Source organism: Pimephales promelas, chromosome 2, assembly GCF_988280905.1.
Source record: "Pimephales promelas chromosome 2, fPimPro1.hap1.1, whole genome shotgun sequence".
In the NCBI taxonomy this organism is placed as follows: domain Eukaryota; kingdom Metazoa; phylum Chordata; class Actinopteri; order Cypriniformes; family Leuciscidae; genus Pimephales; species Pimephales promelas.
This window is the reverse complement of record NC_142770.1, coordinates 39669217-39689152: the sequence shown is the minus strand read 5'-3', so window position 1 is coordinate 39689152 and position 19936 is coordinate 39669217. Positions and strand designations below refer to the sequence as shown.

Below are 19936 nucleotides of genomic sequence, written 5' to 3'. Positions count from 1 at the left end.
GTTCTTAAATATATGATATTATTTTAAATTATTCTAATAACGGTATTTGATATTCTATTATAATTAATGATTTTTCTTTTTTACGTTTTGTCAGGTTGGTGTACTCAGTGCAAGAGTCGCGCACCTAACCGTGGGAACCACAAACATCCAGTTTCAAGGCAGACAGCTGGAAACTCAGAGCGCCCAGGTAGAAGACCTCACCGGCCGGATAAAACTTCAGCTCTGGGATTCTCAAATTGGACTGATTTCCTACGGAAAATGCTACCAGTTCACCTCTTTGACGACAAGGGAATTCGACGGAGAACTGTTCATTACAACGACGAAACAAACCGAAATCCAAGAAATTCCATCATTGGCTGGGCTAGGAGAAATACTTCCGCACAAAGAAAAAGAGCAACCGGTATCAGCTGTGTCCGGCGTTATTAACGGAGTCGAGGTCGCTGTGTCCCGCAACTGCGGGAATTGCAAATTTTGGCAAACGGAGTTTTTCGCAAAAAACAAATTTCACCGTTGCCAAAAATGCAACATGCTGCAAAAAACGGCTATGTACAAATCCACTGCCACAGCACACATCACTCTTTTCGGAGATTGCGGGGAGAGTAACTTCACGATACATAATTCCGTCCTGCAACAATTCTTTGCAAAACGAGACCTCACTAAACTTTTAGAGGATGGACAAGACGTAGAGGAGTACTTCCTTGAATGCGGCTTATTAAAAGTCGACATTCAAAACGACAATGTCGTTGCTATGGAAATTGTCGCTGAGCAAGTTGTCGCTGACCAAATTGATGCTGACCAAATTGTTGTTGAGGACACTAAAAGTCCATCGAAATCCTCTCCACAACCGCCCGCAGTCGCAGCACAAATGCCAGAAGGTATTCCAAAGCCTGCTACTTAATTACTTTGTATTAGTCTAAACAAAAAAAATGTTCATTTTAATTTCAAAACATAAATTGTTAAAAATAATTTCAATAAATGTTAAATATGTTAATGTTACATTTTGTATTAGGACCTAAACAAGTGATGTTCATGTTCAAACTAATGTTAAGTTAAAATATTTGCATTGCATATAGTCTATACATAGCATTTTCTGTTGTTGTATATTTAAGCCTATTTCTTAATAATTTTCTGTTCTATATAACTTCTATTTCTTTGCGTTGTATTAGCCTACATTAAAATGGTTACTTTCTTTGTATTGTTGCTTATTTTCAATAAACTGTTCTGTTTTTGCAACTGTGTAATCTCGTACTGACTTTTTATTGCGTATTGCAGACTACACAATTTTAGGCTACTAGACTTCGGACATAATATTTAAAGCATAGCTACAATGAGCTACACATAGGCTTACACCTTAAGAAAAATAATATTTTAAAACACCATATTCATTTAAAATAATTTTTGTATAATTGACAAATCTTTATCAATTTTTATTAACATTTCATTGTGGTATTCATAGCCAATTAAATCTTTACAAAAAATTACTTATTCCTCAACGCTATCATAATATTATCAAAGACAGTCTTTTACTTTTCCTCTCAGACAATCCAGCCATTTTAGACTATTTCATATAATTAATATAATACATATTTATAGCCTACATAGGCTGATATTTTCAGTTCTGACATTTGAATATAGGGCTATCACTAATTTTATATTAATAAATAGGCTCCATTTGCAAACTATTCATATTTTATACAAATAAATGAAAGTTACTTTATCATTTTAGTCAGTTAACGTAAGCTATACAATAGCTCAAATAACGTCTGATTTCAAACTTGCACTTACACAATCAGATCTCTCCAAGTACACCTGTCTGCAGCCTGCAGATCGGGGTGGGGGTACACCTGGGGCGGGGCTACACGTGCAGCTCCGCCCATAACAATTCTTATTGGTTAGTGACAAAGTGATGACGTCGATCGAGGCGGGGCCGCACTAGGGCGGGGCTGCATATGTAGTCCCGCCAAAAACGCTTCTCATTGGTTAGTGGCACAGCAATGACGTCGACGCCATGCACGGTAACCAGGAAATGGGGTTGAAAAACTCACGCGCGGTAACCAGGAAATGGGGTTGAAAAACTCACGCGCTAAATCGCGCTCAAACCTCTCACGTAGATTTAGACTTAGAGCTAACTGTATATTAACTTAGAGACCACGGATCATTTGTTTTTCTCCTGCTCTTACAGCAACACATTCTGGTGTGACATATATTATTGGCTTAAGCCTTATCTCCAGTTTCACTAGAGATAACAACATTAGGAATTATAATGAAAGACAAAAACTAAGAAATGATTTTAAACACTTTAATTATCTTGGGTATACATTTTACATCCACAAATGTAAATGTTTAAAAACAGTCTCTATTTACTGTCTTCAAAAGAGAATTTGCATTGTAGCCCATTACAAATCCCTGTGGTTCATGTAGAAGCCAATCTCTCTCTCTGTGTATGTATATATATATATATATATATATAGCCTATATATATATATATATATATATATATATCCTATATAAAGGTGATATATAAGATTTTTTGTGCTATATATACCACACTGAAAGCACATGCATCGTATTTGAGTTGTGGTACAGTAATGATGTCGATGCTTCAAAACGCATGCACAAATTTGAAATACTTTTAATAAAATTATTAAGTATTAAAAATCTCTAAAGTAATAATGAAAGCAGCAAAAAGAAGTAGAGCATTCTCAAGGACAATATCACTGAAAAAAATGGGGTTAATGAATTTAAAGTGAGAGACTTCATTCAAAATCATAAATCCTACAGACCCACAACTATTGAACAGTATGTTTGAGGTTTTGCTGACTAGTCGAGTTTGTCGAGGTTGTCTTGGACCGCAGGGGGTGCAGCAGGACATCAGCATGATGATCTTCAAGAAAATAACATGCAATGTGTCACAGAGCCAACAATGTTACAAAGGATTTACAATAGAACAAAGGGTTTATTACAAGGAAGCAAGCTAAAGATGAAATGCAGAAAAGATAAAGAATTTAAATATATAAAACCTTAAGGTAATCTTTGTAAGTGACGTCATTAACAGTAACGTTACAGTGAATTCTTTCAGGTTAAATTATTTAGCTTACTTCCAATAACCCATTGACAAATTACCAGCAAAACAAAACTATCAAAAACTGTAAGATGTGGTTAAAACCCCAAACTTATGTAAAAGAAGAGCTAATGTTAACTTAACTTAACTTAACGTTACCTATTCTGAAAACGGTTGAGATGCTAACAGACTTTTTCAAAGACAAAAAAAAATTCTAAATATTCAACAGAAGCGTATCAATTATACGTAAGAAAGGTCAACGTTTGTATGTATTATTTGTGTAATTTTGTTTACTAAACTTACCTGAAAGAAGCGAAAACAACAGCGAGAGACGCTAGTTTTGCTGTTTGTCAGTTGAAGAGGTTTCCTTGTTTCCATCTGCTCGCGTGCGCTCCTGTCTTTGAATCGGACGGCTTTGAATGCGACTCGCACGCGCATTGAAACCATAGAACAATTCAAAAGGCACGCAACATTTAAATAAACTTCTAGAATTACAACATGTAACAATTTAAAATATCATTAATTTTAAATCATGAATTTAAAAATCATTGTGTAGTTCTATGTAGTATTTGTATTTATTTTTTTACATTAAAGGAACACTCCGACTTTTTGGGACTTTAGCCTATTCACCTTACCCCCCAGAGTTAGATAAGTCCATACATACCTTTTTCATCTCCGTGCGTGCTATAAGTCTGTTTGACGCACCCACCGCTAGCCTAGCTTAGCACAAAGACTGGATGTGAATGGTTGCAGCTTTCATACTAATCCAAATGAGTGACAAAATAATGCAAACGTTTTCCTATTTACATGTTGTGGTTTGTATAGTCACAGAGTGTGCAAATATCAAGGCCATATGAGACACCGACATCTTTTAACCGTATAAATACTATATTTTCTGAAGGCGAAGCACTGCTACTTGGGCAGAGTGATAACCATCACCTGAGACGCACCGTGACGAGGAGCAAAGAGTTCGCTCAGTGTTGGAGTAAAGAGTCCGCAATTACTAACGTTAGATAGAAAAGCATAGTTTATTATGGGTGTTTGCTTTATTGTATGAGCTGTGACAATAAACAGGGGAGACCAGGTAATACAGTACCATGTTTCATTGATTTCCAACCAAAAACGCACCCAGATTTATAAATATCACATGAATAAATAATTATTACAGGAATCAATATATTTTAAATGCAATTTATTAGCTGAACCAAATGTATTCAACAGTAGCCTATATAATATACAGTATTGCATTACTATAGGATAGAATAAGGGGAAAGTAATAGCACAAATTGTTTTTGCACAATGAACTCACAGCCTATCGTACCCTTTTGCACGCTCAAGTTCGTTATTTCCATGGTTATTTCAAATTTAGGCTACTAGGCGCGCCGCGCGCAGGGTGCAAGTTCAAACGCGGTGAACGCGCTCGTTTTTTTTTTCCCAAGCGCGTCCGCACCGCATCAAGATAAAAACATATTCATACCCTAATCATATAATAGTGTCACTAACGTTACATTAGATCTGGCTAAAGGCACTGTTACAGTAGGTCATCTAAAAACATAACACTTACCTCAGCCGCAGGTGATCCACTTGTCCTGTCTGTGCTATCGATGGGATGGCCGTATCCTTCAGCACATTATGGTCCGTGTGGCAAATTCCATTTTTTCAAAATAGTCGTCCTCATTGAAATGTACCGAGCAAACATAATGTCCCTTGATAATCTTAGGTGTGTTTGGATAAATATCCAGAGTAAGTAAGTTAGCCATTTCTTCATCCAGTCAGCGTTTTTAGTTGGAATTCTGTGAAACATGGTATTACGTCCCCTGTTTACTGTCGCAGCTATTTACAATAGAGCGAAAACCCATGACTCTAAACTACGCTTTTACTATTTATAAATTGCTGACTCTGTTACCCAAACTCTGAGCGAACTCTCCGCTCCTCACCACAGCGTGTCTCCGGTGATGCGGTTATTACTCCGTCAAAGTAGCAGTGCTTCGCCTTCAGAGAATAGTTCCCAGGTTTTATACGGTTAAAAGATGTCTGTATCTCATTTGACTTTGTTATTTGTACATTCTGTGACTATACAAATCACAACATGTAAATAGGAAAACGTTTGCGTTATTTTGCCACTCATTTGGATTACTATGAAAGTGCAACCATTCACATCCAGACTTTGTGCTAAGCTAGGCTAGCGGTGGGTGCGTCAAACAGACTTATAGCACGCACGGAGATGAAAAAGGTATGTATGGACTTATCTAACTCTGGGGGGTAAGGTGAATAGGCTAAAGTCCCAAAAAGTCGGAGTGTTCCTTTAAACGAGAATATGAAAGCACGAAACACTTCTGCACAGCTGCACTACATCCTGAACTTCAGCCTTCAGCTCCTTTGTTTCCTGTCTGCCATTATTGGACAATCCAGGTTTGGATTAATCAGTTTGTCACTACTATCATTACATATAGAGAAACTAACTTACATTATATATATATATATATATATATATATGCTATATATATATATATATTAACAAAGGAGCAATACTATATATTGTGTATATATATATATATATATATATATAATGTAAGTTAGTTTCTCTATATGTAATGATAGTAGTGTGTATATGAACTGTGAGTAAAAAGAAAAAAAAAGAGGCAAAACATAATGCTATACGATATTAATATGCATAAATTGTGATACGTACATATGTGTACGTCGGTGGATTTGTTCATACGTAAATAAATTACGTTTTTGTGCTGACAATACGTAAATATTTTACGTTTTAGTACTGTAAATACGTCAGTATTATACGTTTCTGCGCATATAAAACGTAATTATATATACGTACGATAGAACGACACTTTATGTACAGATACATGTATTATTACATGTACATACGTATTCTCATAAGAACATTTCACCCTCATAAAAACGTGTGCACACGCGTGAAGGTCTTGATGTGGACCAACGATTGGGCAGATATTAATTATTTGAAAAAAAGAAGCGGGATCAGCAAAATGGTTCATCACAGTGCCTCCACCGATCTCCGGAGTTGTGCATGAATTGGAGTGGCTGTACATTCATCCCGCCGATGGTTTACCCACCGAGGCTTTTTTGGTGTGCAGGGGGAAATCCCCTCCCGATACTTTGCCGCTGGTGCCCTCCAATGGGCTTTATGCCCAGCTGCACTACTTCCTGAACTTCAGCCAGCTCCTTGTTTCCTGTCTGTCATTATTGGCCAAATTGATTAATTCAGGTGTACCTGACCTCAGTAGTCATGGCAACAATAATCAGAAACACCTGAATTAATCAATTTGGCCAATAATGGCAGACAGGAAACAAGGAGCTGGCTGAAGTTCAGGAAGTAGTGCAGCTGGGCATAAAGCCAATGGCCAACGTTGGCAAGACTGAACGTGCTGTCTAATAGTTTTTCAAGTTCACACAGGTAATCTTTCTCTCAAAATCGTTCAATACCGTTTATGCATCAGTAAGTCAAACCAGTGCATAAAATATCAATTTCGCATCGTTTCTTTTAATAGGATAAAAAAAACTTTAATTTATGAATAAACGGCTATATACAGAAAGCGATCAAAGATTCCACACAGCGCGAGTTTATCTGGACACTTGCCAAACTCGTTATGAATTCGATGACGCACGTTACACTGCACAACGAGCTCTTACTGTATTTACATGATCGTGTCTGCATTGGTGAAAGCAGAGAGAAACTGCGTTACAATCATGATAATATCCTCCTCGCGATCGACAGACTGTCCTCTGCTGCTCAATGATCATCGCAGCAACACTTTGATGGGAATAGATCTTCAAAAACATCTCACGATTAGTTCATCTCGATAGCTGTGATAGTAAAAACGTATAAGCTGTGGTAAAATTATTCGGGAGAGTTTCACATGTAATACATAGCTATTTCATATGCAAGCGTGTCAGCCAATCACAGCAGAGGCCGGATTACACACAGCAGAGACGCCCCTTCAAACAGAGCGTTCAAAGCAGAGGCTAAAATCAGGCTAGGAAAAATGCCTTTTATTTCTAAATTATGACTATTTTTGATCTAAAAAACATACTAACATTGCAGGAAATATTATAAAATAATTTTAAAAAACATTCTGGGGCACCTTTAACATTTGAACAAACAATAAGCATCAAATGTTAAAGAAAAGCAGACTTCAGTTTGTCACCAGCGCAGAGAAAGCCTGTAGCTTCAATAGGATCAAATCAATGTACTTTCATTAACTGGTAGTTCTGGTTATTATGAAGTGATGATTGACTGGGCGCCCTACTGAAACATAACAGTGATCATAACAGCTTCTGATCTAATAACCAGTAATAACACTACTCACTGTTACCTCTGGCTGCTTTAGTGAAGTGATGACGGGTTCTGTCACGTGGTTTACGTGAGATGTGAAACCTCTGATCCAATAACCAGAATCACAGAGGACATAAGTGGAAAGGAAGATTACACCACTTTATATATTATTAAATATATATTGTCTCACATGACTCTGTGCTCTGGCAATAAGAGAAATCTTTTTTTCTGATGTATTGACTCATTTGCTCCATGAACTGATTCATTGATTCACTGATTCTCAGCGCCACTCTGGCGACTCCTGCTGGTCAGAACTTTTATTTACTGATTAATTCATTGATGATTAATTAAGCCATTAGTGGTGACACCTGATGTTAATAAGGAGAATCATTGTATGAAATAGAAACAACAAGAACAGAAAAAAGGAGAAACTCAAGAACTACTGACTTCGATCCTTTACACATTATTGTACATTATTGTGGGGTGGGGGTGGGGGGATAGGCTATATTTGCACTAAAACCACCTTTAGTGCTTGTCTTTATACCAAAAACACGCCCGTCACAGAACAGCTACAGTGGTGTAGATCGTAGAGCCTGTAGTTTGTGAAAGAGCTTTTGATGCGCTCGGACCCGAGTTTGAATCCGCCTTTTGCCGAACATGAGATGTAAAATGTATAAACTAACATGAAGGTCTCTAGTGTTATATTTTGCCAATGAACTAAAAAACGAAACCATGATATGGCTTTTTGATTAATAATGTCGTCTAAGTTTAAATGTTAGACATCTTTCCATACCAAAAGTGGACGTTTCAGTAAAATGACGTGGCATCTGTGTGAGTGACACTCAGCGAGAGAGATTGGCACGCTCGACGTTGCAAACGCTTTACTCCACCCTTGTGCAATTTAAAAAGCGTCAATATGACTTAAATTATAGACTTATACACTACAGCACGGTTATCTTGGGAACATATTCTTACTGTTGTCTCTATGCTACGAGCTGGCATCTTGCTGACAAGCCACAACATCTGGTTTTGAGTTTGCCATATCGTGTGGTTCTGTGTGATTTGGACAACTTCAAGTTCCGCCCACTTCCTGTTACGCCCCTCTCTTGCAGTCCGCAAACAGACCCATCTCGGTTGTTGCAGTTCTTGAATCACCAGTACAGAACCAAGAACTGTTTCTTTCGGCCAACTGATACAACTCACACATGAGCACGCAGCACGAGTGAACCGAGGATTTAAATGAGCGGCTGAATTATTTGAAATGTAAGTTTATTTAATAACAAATAAAATGATGAAGACCATTTATGCCCTTTATATCTTTAAGAAATGTAAAACATCCACGTTTACACATCGCCTGTAGGCTACAGTGTTCGTTTGCAAAATGTGAAAGTGAGAAACTTATGACGATGAGTAATATTATTTTACTGAAGTTATGATTACAAATGCCTTTAATATGTGTTGCTGCACCTCAGAGTATCTGGAGTCCTTCTTACAGAAAGAAAAAGGATTACACAATCACCAAACAGTAAATTTTAAACATTGTGAAACCAACCAAACAGAGAATAATGTAGATGGAAATTTGCCATCACTAAACATTTAGGGAAAAAAAAACTGTAAAAAGACATCATTTTGATACATTTTCAAGTGAAAGACCACATGTAAATTTCCTTGTTATTAATTGACTGGTGTCCCAGAAGTGCAACATTTCACTGAAATGCAACTCCAATTCAAGACAAAGCTTTTGTGGCACACCTACACGACTATATTCTGGAATGAGCTTTAGAACAATTTAATGGTAACAGCTTACTCATCAGTGTGACATTGGAGATGATAACAACACAAGAACTCAGTCATGGAAACTAGGAACAATACTTTATGCAACAGTGTTATGTCAATATAATGACATTAATACAAAGTTAGTTTAGAATTTTCACTCACATACTGGTGGAGTCAGTCACCTTTGCAGCAATGCTGTAATGCAAACCATTTTAAGTCAACATCCATATGTCCAGTTATTTATTTTGAAAGAAATATACGTCTTGCAACTTACAAGCATTGTTCACCCAGAATGCACAGTTGATGGTCCCATAGTTTACTATGCTTGTCAATGTGGTCTAATAATTTTCTAATAAGAAACATTCTTCAAAACATCTTCCTTAAAGTTCAACAGATGAAAGAAACTCACACAGATTTGGGACAACATGAGGTTGAGTAAATTATGACAAAATTTCCAGTCTGTGGTGAACTATCCCTTTAAGGAATGAGAATCATGTGAGTCTAGTGATAACTAACTATCAGAACTACCTGTCTGAGCAAAATGTGTGACCTGCTATAGCTGAACTCATTAGTTACTAGGGGCATTAAGAGTTATTAAATGAGTTCCAGCAGACAGTTAGCATTATGTCCTGGTATTGTTATGCTGAGCCAGGAATGAAGCGGAGAGAGAATCCACATGCAAGCACTACTTTATTAAAAATAAAAATATAAATAATATTAATACAAAAAAGCCTAGCCTTTCTCTATTGTGAAAATAGTAAAAGAACGAGTCGCATACCTAGTGATGCAGTGTTGTTTGTGGCTTTCCAAAACATGCAATGCCACATTTTTTTTGCAGTTCATGCATGTTTGCTGCAAAGGTTCCACCTCTCTCACACTGACATCCTAAAATGCACATTACACTGAATATCAGAGAAGATAAGGGAGAACATAAATAATACACACAAAGAAGTACCTGATATAACTTACCTTTTGAATATCCCCATTTAGGGGAAGATCACACTGCAGCGGGACAATGTAAGCAACAGCCTTGATAAGATTGCTGGTGTCCTTAAGGTATTGCACTGAATACCCTTCTGGCGGCATCACTATATCTATTAACTTTCTACTCCTGCAGCAACGCATCAACTTGAAGCCTCCAGCATGCCGCAGTAAAGGAAAAGACTCCTCAATTGTTATCAAAAACTGTTGAGGTGTGCACTTTACATCACAAAATCGGACCTTCTTTTTTCCCAAGTCCGTTGGCCTGGAGGCTCATATGTTCCTCAAGACTAGGAATTTCACTCGTGTTAACTGTAGCACAGCAAACAAATGTGTGCTCCCATGGCTGGGTGGCATGATTTTTTTTTTTTTTACTTTTACTATAAGGCTGAAACAGCCTGCTCAAAGATTCTGTGACCTTATTTGGTCGGTAACCTGAAAAATTACTCATGGAGGGAAATGGAAGCTGACCAGTTGGAGGCACAGCTGTTGGTGCTGAGGAAGAAGTGTCAGATCCAGCAGCCGACCCCATCACTCCAGTAGGTCCAGTCAGTCCGGCAGGCGGCCCAGCCAGTCCCGAACCATCTTGCACTCCAGTTTGGTCCCTAAGAAGGCGACTCAACTCCATGAGATGTGCAGATGCCCTATATTAATGGACAAATAAAAATCATAGACCAAAAAAATTAATATGGCTGCAATCAGGCTGATATAGCAGATATATCAGCTACTTGTAGCTGAAAACATTGAAATAATGACATAGCCAGCTACCCCACTTCAAGTCTTGATCTACATCTGACTGAAAATCATAACTTTGTGATAAAGTTATGTCTAAGAGACAGACTACAGTAACTACAGTGTGGAACAACATCATAGCAGAGTAGAGTAAAAGACTATGTCCAGTGGCCGCAGATGTGAAGTCATTGAAAGCAAGGGGTTCTACACTTCCTACTCCCTTTTGACTTCTGTAACCTTCCAAAATTTTAGTTGTAATCTTCATAAGTTCTGACTTTTCATTTACAAGTAATAGACTTTGGGATGCACTTGGCCACACCTATTTTCAAATTTGCTGCATTGACTATCAGCTTGAATGTACAGCAAGTTTTTGGTTAAATCTGTACTTTACAAAAAAGATTTGCTTTGCAGACAATGTATAACTTACATACAGCAGATAATAATTAATCTCCAAAATATAATGTTGTTATCATATACTTAGTTTCGTTAATCTGTCATTACCATAATGTATTATCAATAACGTTTTTTTCCAAAAATCAAACTGTTGCAAGTTACGTTAACAACCCCATTAGTTAAATGCAAAAGTAAAAGTTAGGGTTGATTGTGGCTAATATCATAATCACTAATATTTAGGTCAAAATAATAAAATTATTCATGTTTCAAGTATTTTCATTCAATCAATGTAGTTTCAGTTATCCATAATGAATCAATTACCTCAGCGATGTGTTATGCCCTAAATTAATACATGATTAACTAACTGTATTTTCTATGTAGATTTCTGAAATGCTTTTTCTATAAACAGGGTTCCCAAACCTTGGTTAACATCAAATTCAAGGACCTTTCAAGGACTTTCCAGGTCCAATACCCTCAAATTCAAGGACTTAATGGGGGACATATTTTAAGTGAGAGCAAGGTTGCATCATGTATTTAAGATACATTGTTAGTTTTCATCTGTCAAACATCTAGCAAAAAGCTTTTTTTTTTTTTTTTGCATTTATTTTTGACCATAGATCTGATATTCCATTTGTCGTATTTATGTTTTGCATAAAACCGGAGAATATTTGGTACATTCTAATCTTATAAAAAAAAAGAATAAAATATAGATAAATATTAAGATAAAATATTATAAATATTTATAATATTAAATATTATAAATATTTTAAATATTATAAATATTTAGATAAAATATTATCTAAAATAAAAATGTGTCAAGGTCCTGGAACTGATTATTTGAACATGACAACTTGACAGTTCAACATTAAAACATGAGAAAAAAAAAAAACATGAGATCAAGTTTATGAACTTTTTTTTACATTTGATTATTTTATTTATTTCTACATAACTCTTCAGTATATGTTGGCGTGCCATAAGAATTTGTGACGATCAGCAGCCATGGTGCCCTCGAGAGCCACTAGAGGGCACTCTCTCCCCATGTTATGTTTCCCCATGGACTCTTTGTGTTTCATTATGTTCAGCTGTGTTTCATTATTGGTTATTGAGTTCCTTATTTAAGCCTGAGTTTTCCCTGTGTCCCTTGCGAAGTCTTGTTACCCTGTAAGCGTGCAATTCCGAGCGTTCTTCCCTGTTCTGTGTCTCCGTGTTTCCCTGGACTCTTGACCCTTGCCTGTTTCCTGGACTGTTCACGAACCTGTGCTGCCTGCCTCGACCATTGCCTGTTTAGACCACGAGTTTCTGGATTGCCCCTTTGTTTAATTCTGTATTTGAGTTTGTCTGCTTGTTTCAGTTTTAATAAAGTGCTGCAAATGGATCCGACCGCCTCTGTCCGTACGTTACAGAAGACTTCGCCAAACGAGGATCCAGCAGACTTTCAGCATCTATCCGCCGTGGTCAAGACCCGAGCTTCTATGCTAGCCTCACATAGTTTTCAGCTGGCGAGACTAACTTCTCTCCTCGAGGAACTAGCTAGCTCCGTGCAGTCATGGTCTCCGCAGAGCTCAAGCACAGCGGCTAATCAAGCCCAAACCCCCGCTGCCCCTGTTCCACCGCAACCCAGTGTGAGTACCGCATGCAGTAATTCCAGTACGCTGTTTCCCGAGAAGTTTAATGGCTCACCTGAAGCGTGTGAAGGATTTCTGCAGCAGTGCAGCTGGTACATGAGTCATCAGCCCCAGTTTTACGCCTCGGACATCGACCGCATTTCTTTCATCTGCTCACTGTTGACTGGAGTGGAGTGGGCAGGCGCGTTTTGGGAACCAGATCGGATGTCGTTTCCTTCTTTCGACGTGTTTACCGCCCTGTACAGAAAGGCTTTTGAACTCCCCGCAGAAAAGGAGGGTCTCGAGGAACTGCTCTTTTCCCTGCGCCGGGGAGGTTCGTATGCGGCGGATTTCTCTCACTCACTCCGCACACCGCATAAGCCTCGGCTCGCTAAACTGTTTGATCCTCCCTTAAGGACCGTCAGAGGAGCTTCTAAGCATATCGTTCCTGCCAAACCCACTCATCATGTCGGACCCCTCGAGCCCGTATCCCGCACTGGCCCTGTTAAAAGTGCTGTTCCTAAGACAGCGGAGGTGTCGCGGGTCGAACCGGAGTTTGAGCGCGTGCCAGCCGACTCGAGTGAGTCAAGTGCCGAGCCGAGTGAATCAAGTGAGTCAAATACCGAGCTGAGTGAATCGAGTACCGAGTCAAGTGAGTCAAGTGCTGAGCCGAGTGAATCAAGTGTGTCCAGTGTTGAATTTAGTCTGTCCAGTGAATCTCCAGTTCAAGTGAGCGCTGAATCTCCTGTTCAAGTGAGCGCTGAATCTCCAGTTCAAGTGAGCGCTGAATCTCCAGTTCAAGTGAGCGCTGCATCTCCAGTTCAAGTGAGCGCTGAATCTCCAGTTCAAGTGAGCGCTGAATCTCCTGTTCAAGTGAGCGCTGCATCTCCAGTTCAGGTGAGCGCTGCATCTCCAGTTCAAGTGAGTGAGTTGTCCAGCCCTATGACGCGCCGCCGCAGGAGGAGGAGGAGAAGGAGGACTCGTTCAGTTCGCCAGGCCCCGGTGAGCGTGCCCAGACTCCTCGCTCTGCCGGCCCCGCCTCTGCGCCTCGCTCTTCCGGCCCCGTCTCTGCGCCTCGCTCTTCCGGCCCCGCCTCTGCGCCTTGCTCTGCCTGCACCCTTCAAGCTCCGGGAGGCCTTTCCTGTACCCGTTCACCACCCAGAGGTTCCTCCCGTGAATTTCCCCAAGTATTTTTTTTGGGGGGGGGCAGTAGGTACTCTGTGGGGGCCATGGAGGTGATCCTGACATGGACCTCTGAGTCTGTGAGGGCCATGAAGGCGAGGCTGTCATGGACCTCGCCTGTGTCTGCTCCGCCCTTGTCTCTGTCGGAGTCTGCTCCGTCCAAGTCTGCTCCGCCCTTGTCTGAGTCTGCTCCATCCTGGTACTCTTCCAAGCTTACTTCCCCATGGTCTCTTGCCCTGCTCTGGTCCCCAGGCCCCAGGCCTCTCCATGTGCCTGGCCTTCTGCCTCTCCATGGGCCTGGCCCTCCATCCCAGCCCCCGTTGACCTCCCCCCGGAGCTGGAAGCCGCTCCTTAGAAGGGGGGTTATGTGACGATCAGCAGCCGTGGTGCCCTCGAGAGCCACTAGAGGGCACTCTCTCCCCATGTTATGTTTCCCCATGGACTCTTTGTGTTTCACTTGCGAAGTCTTGTTACCCTGTAAGCGTGCAATTCCGAGCGTTACTCCCTGTTCTGTGTCTCCGTGTTTCCCTGGACTCTTGACCCTTGCCTGTTTCCTGGACTGTTCACGAACCTGTGCTGCCTGCCTCGACCATTGCCTGTTTAGACCACGAGTTTCTGGATTGCCCCTTGTTTAATTCTGTATCTGAGTTTGTCTGCTTGTTTCAGTTTTAATAAAGTGCTGCAAATGGATCCGACCGTCTCTGTCCGTACGTTACAGAATTTATTCACTACTTATTCACTAAAACTTTTAAATGCCATTAATTGTGTATTACAGATAGGATGATCATTTATAAATGATAAATTAATAAAATAACATTAATTATAATTTATTAATTATCTGTCCATAACATATACAAATATAATAGTCTACTAAGCTCTGACAATGTATATTATATTAAGATATACATTTTTTTAAAAACAAAAAACACCAATAGGCCTAACATATTTAAAAACACAGATTTGTCTGTTACTGCAGCTGTCAGAAGTTCACCCCACTGCGTGAGCAAATGAAACTGTGCCTTATGTTCGTCATTAGTTACTGGACAGCCATTGATATTTTCAGATCTAGAGAGGACGTGAGCTCGACATGGTTTAAAAAAAAATAAAATAAAATAAAAACAGGCGCATTAAGGCCCTTTCACACCGGATGCGTAACGGAAAAGCGAAACGAAAAAGCGAATAGTTCGCGTGAGAATATTTCGCGTCAAAACCATTCACATCAGCCGCGACGCGAATTTGCGACGTTCAGAACTTCAACATTCCAAAACATTCGCGCCGATGAAAGCAGACCTGATTTTCAACAGAAAACGTAGGCTACTCTATACTTATTATTATAGCCTATAGGTCAGAGGTCACTAATAGGCGGACCGCGGTCCGGATCCGGACCCAGACGTCGTTCTGTCCGGACCCGGACCAATAACTAGAGAATTATTAACGAATTATTAACGTTTGACGGAGCGTTTCTATTTTAACTGCGCAGCTTTTCTAGCATTTATGGTACTGGTTTAGCGCGACCCAGGAATGTCACAGACCAATAGCATGCGTTGTAAATCGTCATGTGATGCTACTCGAGTCAGCGGCAGCGCGAGAGACACACACACACACACACACACACAGGGAGAGACGAGACGAGACGAGACGAAAGAGAGACAACGTTTCACATGGCGTGCTCTAAAAAAAGGAAAGTGGACAGCGAAAACAGAGCTTTCAATCAAGAATGGACAGATTCTTTCATGTTCATTCTTCCCACGGGCAGTTCAAAACCGGTATGTCTCATATGTTCAGAAACTGTCGCGATTATTAAGAGCGGCAATGTGAAGCGCCACTATGAGACCAAGCACAAATCGTTTGACCAAACATACCCACTTAAATCCGTACTGAGGGCACAGAAAATAAACGATCTAAAAGCCCAATATGATCGATCCAGCAGAATCTTAACACATTCATTCACTGCCCAACAACGTGCTAACGAATGTTCCCTTAAAGTTGCTTGGATTTTGGGCCAACATAAAAAACCATTTACTGATGCAGGGGTTGTCAAGGAGTGCATGAGTGCGGTGGCTGAAACCTTACTTGAGGGAAAACAAAAAGAAGACATGTGTGTAAAAATCAAGCAAATACCTATGTCAGCATCATCAGCCACAAAGAAAACAGAAATATTAACCCAGGATGTGCTAGCTCAGCTGGATGAAGCAATTCACAAGGCACCATGCATAGGCTTAGCTGTAGATGAGTCCACTGATGTGTCTGACAATGCTCAGCTGTTAGTTTTTGTAAGGTTCTTTCACAAAGAAAGATTCTTTCTTCAAAGTTCTGTGAAGACCTGTTAGGTGTCACACCCCTTCAGACCAGTACAAGAGGAGAGGACATCTACCTGGCTATAAAGGAGATGTTAAAGAAGAGGGCAATAGAGATGAAACAAGTGGTTTCAATAACCACAGATGGAGCCCCTGCCATGGTAGGGAGAGAGAGAGGAGCTGTGGCAAGACTGAAAGTGGACAATCCTCAACTCATCTCTTACCACTGCATAATTCATCAGTCAGTCCTGTGCTCCACCCTGTCAGATGAGTATGCTGAGGTGATGAACACAATGATGAGAATGATAAACTTTCTCAGAGCTTCCTCTTCCCATCAGCATCGCATGCTCAGGGAATTCCTCAGAGAAGTTGATGCAAATGCTGATGATCTCCTGTTACACAACAATGTAAGATGGCTCAGCAAAGGTAGGGTGTTGGAGCGCTTTTGGTCTATCCGAGGGGAAATCGCAGCTTTCTTGGCACAGCTGAAGAGCCAGAAGGCAACACCATTTTCTCTCTTTTTGGAGGATGACAAGAAGATGGATATTGTGGCTTTTTTGGTTGATATCACTTCACACCTGAATGAACTGAATTTAAAGCTACAGGGCAAGGACAATTCAGTTTGTGATCTGATGACAGCTGTGCGCTCCTTTCAGAGGAAACTTGCGCTGTTTAGGGAAGACCTGCAGGGAGACTGTGCACACTTCCCAACTGTGAAGGAACAGGTTCAGGGTGAGAGAGAGGTGTCTTCTTTTGTTGACTTTGTTGACAAGCTGATTGTAAATTTCAGCAAGCGTTTTGACAGCTTCAGCCTTGGACAGCAGCTCACCCTGTTCATTCAGAACCCATTCCTCATCACAGATGTCAGGGAGTTCTCAAAGGAAGTCACACTACTCTTCAAGTGGGCAGATGCTGGGCCTCTCCAGATGCAACTTGTCGATCTCCAAGCAGATGTGGCCTTGAAAGAGCATTTTGGAAAATCTGATCCTGCCACTTTCTGGCTTCAAATGGTCTCAGAGACCGCTTTCCCGGGTCTGAGGAAAGTAGCCTTGTACATCTTTACCATGTTTGGCTCTACATACAACTGTGAGGCTGCTTTCTCCACAATGAACATTATTAAAAGCAAATATAGATCCAGGCTCACCAACGAGCACCTACACATGTGTATGAGAATGGCCCTAACACCATTCCAGCCCAGATTTAAAATGCTGGCAGGACAAGCAAGGGCTCACTTTTCTCACTAAGCAAGAGAAAGTGAGGAAGTGGGATATAAAAGGGAAAGAAAGAGAAAAGGAAGTGTTAAAGTTGTTCGATTGTTAATATGTGTTAAGATCGTTTATTATAAAATGTTAAAATTAAGTTAAAATTAATTTAAACTTAAGATGTGAAAGGGAGTTAACTAAAAACTAAAAGGGAAACTCAAGCTGTACTTTTTATTTTAATTTTCTAAATTTAAGCACTTTATTTTGAGACGCACATTTTTCAAAAGCTCTCTGTTGTGTTTTATTTATTTATAATTTATTTTTAAATGCAGCCTTTATTTCATTTAAATTGATAATTTATTATTAGAGTACTTATTATTTATGATCCCTACAGTTCAATATATAAACTGACAATAAATATTGTTGAAATATTATTGAATTGGACTTTTATTTTATTTGACAGTCGTCTGTTGACTAGACTTCTTACATATTTTCATACAACTAACGTTACTAGGCTGTGGCACTGAAAGATAACGCTTGACATTTAAAAATTATAAAGTTAGTCATTATGATGTTGCGGACCTTTGCTTGATGGAATTTTCTCTAACTGGACCTCTTAGAATTTTAATTGAATACCTCTGCTATAGGTGAATAAATATAGATTTTATATTAGATGTCTTTTTGCAGTGATGTTAACATGATGCTTTAATAGGCTTTATAAAAAAAAAAAAAAATCCCAATCTCTAAATAGCACATTTCAAATAAGCACATACGTCCATTAGGAAAGATAAAGATGAATGCGTTCTTACCGGATTCGATCAGTGCATTTTGAATTTATATTGTTTGTCTGATGATCTGGCAGCTTCGATTGGACCTTCTTTTTAATTATGTGCATGTCAGTAACTCGCACTACTGGCAGGTGGAGCTCACTTTCACCAGTTCACTTTAGGTCCACAGTTCCTTGTCCACGCAGCATTCATCAGAGCAAACACTCTCTCCACGAAGAGTTTGTTTGTTTGTGATGGCTCCATTAACGTCTGTGCTGTGCATTTTCTATGTTTTCTTATTACATTTTTTTTTAAATTGTAGAATTGTTATTTAAAGGACGATTAAATAAAAGGATGCAGACAAAAAAATGCGGTACAGTGCTATGACTTGCGGGACGTGGAACATAGCTTCTTCATCACCATCATTATCATCCAGTGAAGACAAGCTTTTTATTTTATTTAAAAGCAGAAAAGAAGGTTTGGGGCACCCACTACCGGAGCTAGAAACATATGTCAGAAGGTGAGCTGTCCCATTCATCAGGGGCTACGTTTACATGCAATCAAATAAACACTTTTAGTAAACGGATTGAAGGCTCAAATGGACTGAAAAGCCTTGTAAACACCCGGTTGGGCTCGATACGAACGAACGAGCACAACGTCCCACCAGTCCTTGTTTCAGATATTCATTCACAGACTCGACACACAAGCAATCGGTCCGTCCGTCATTGCTGCGGTCACGTCACCCTTGTTTCCCAAATGATTGGCTGAAGCCTTTTCTTTCGCCTCAAAAATCGACATCGAAGCGAAAAAAATAAAAGTCGTTTTTTCGCCGCAGCAGATTCGCGTTCGGTGTGGAAGCACTCATTACACAAACAGCTGATCAAAAAATAAAACCATCGCGCGAATCATTCGCGCGTCAAAGGGGCCTTTACGCCCGCATAATTTCATAATCCTCGCATTTTCGTTGCAAAAAAAAGTCACATGTATCTTAGCAGAAAGTTGAAAAATGTTGCGTTTGCTTCACATAAGAGCAGCCATTTCCCCTTGTTTCCATGGGATCGTTATGAAGTGACGCAATTACGCGATGCCAGACAGACTCACGGAGGCGATTGACATCTCACAAATCGAACTCGTATAACTGTCTGTCGAACGTTCTGCTGTCACATCGTTACTTAATAAACAACATAAGATAAAAGTAGTAGCATCAAACAGAAATTACCCGCACACATGGGGTGTTCGACAGTTCAACAGGGAGCGCGCAGCTCTTAAAGGGGCCACACCTTATTTACACTCTTACAGTCTGAAATAAAACAAGATGAGAAATTAAATATTCCCAGCACTTTCTATGATGTAGTATGCTTGTTTATCAAAGGAAGTAATAAGAAATGACTCTTATATTAACAGGATGTTGGGGGAATCACTTTTTTTCTCTTTTTCATCAAACCGCAATTTTTGCAAGTTCCCTCAATTTTTGTAAATTCCAGCAATTTCATCGCATAAAATTGCATAATTATCCCGCATATTCCATCGCATTTTTAAAGAAAACTGGCCGCATAATCAATCAATTTTTGCCCGCAACAATCACAAAAAAACTCCGTGTTTTTCTGGAAGGACTGAATACTATTATGG

The 19936-nt window shown here is 39.7% G+C and overlaps 1 long non-coding RNA gene across 1 annotated transcript in view; it reads right to left on the bottom strand.

The window, feature by feature from the left end:
- Positions 1-19936, bottom strand: part of LOC148997375 (uncharacterized) — a 497974-nt gene that overhangs the window by 379320 nt on the left and 98718 nt on the right. The gene's annotated exons all lie outside the window — the stretch shown is intronic.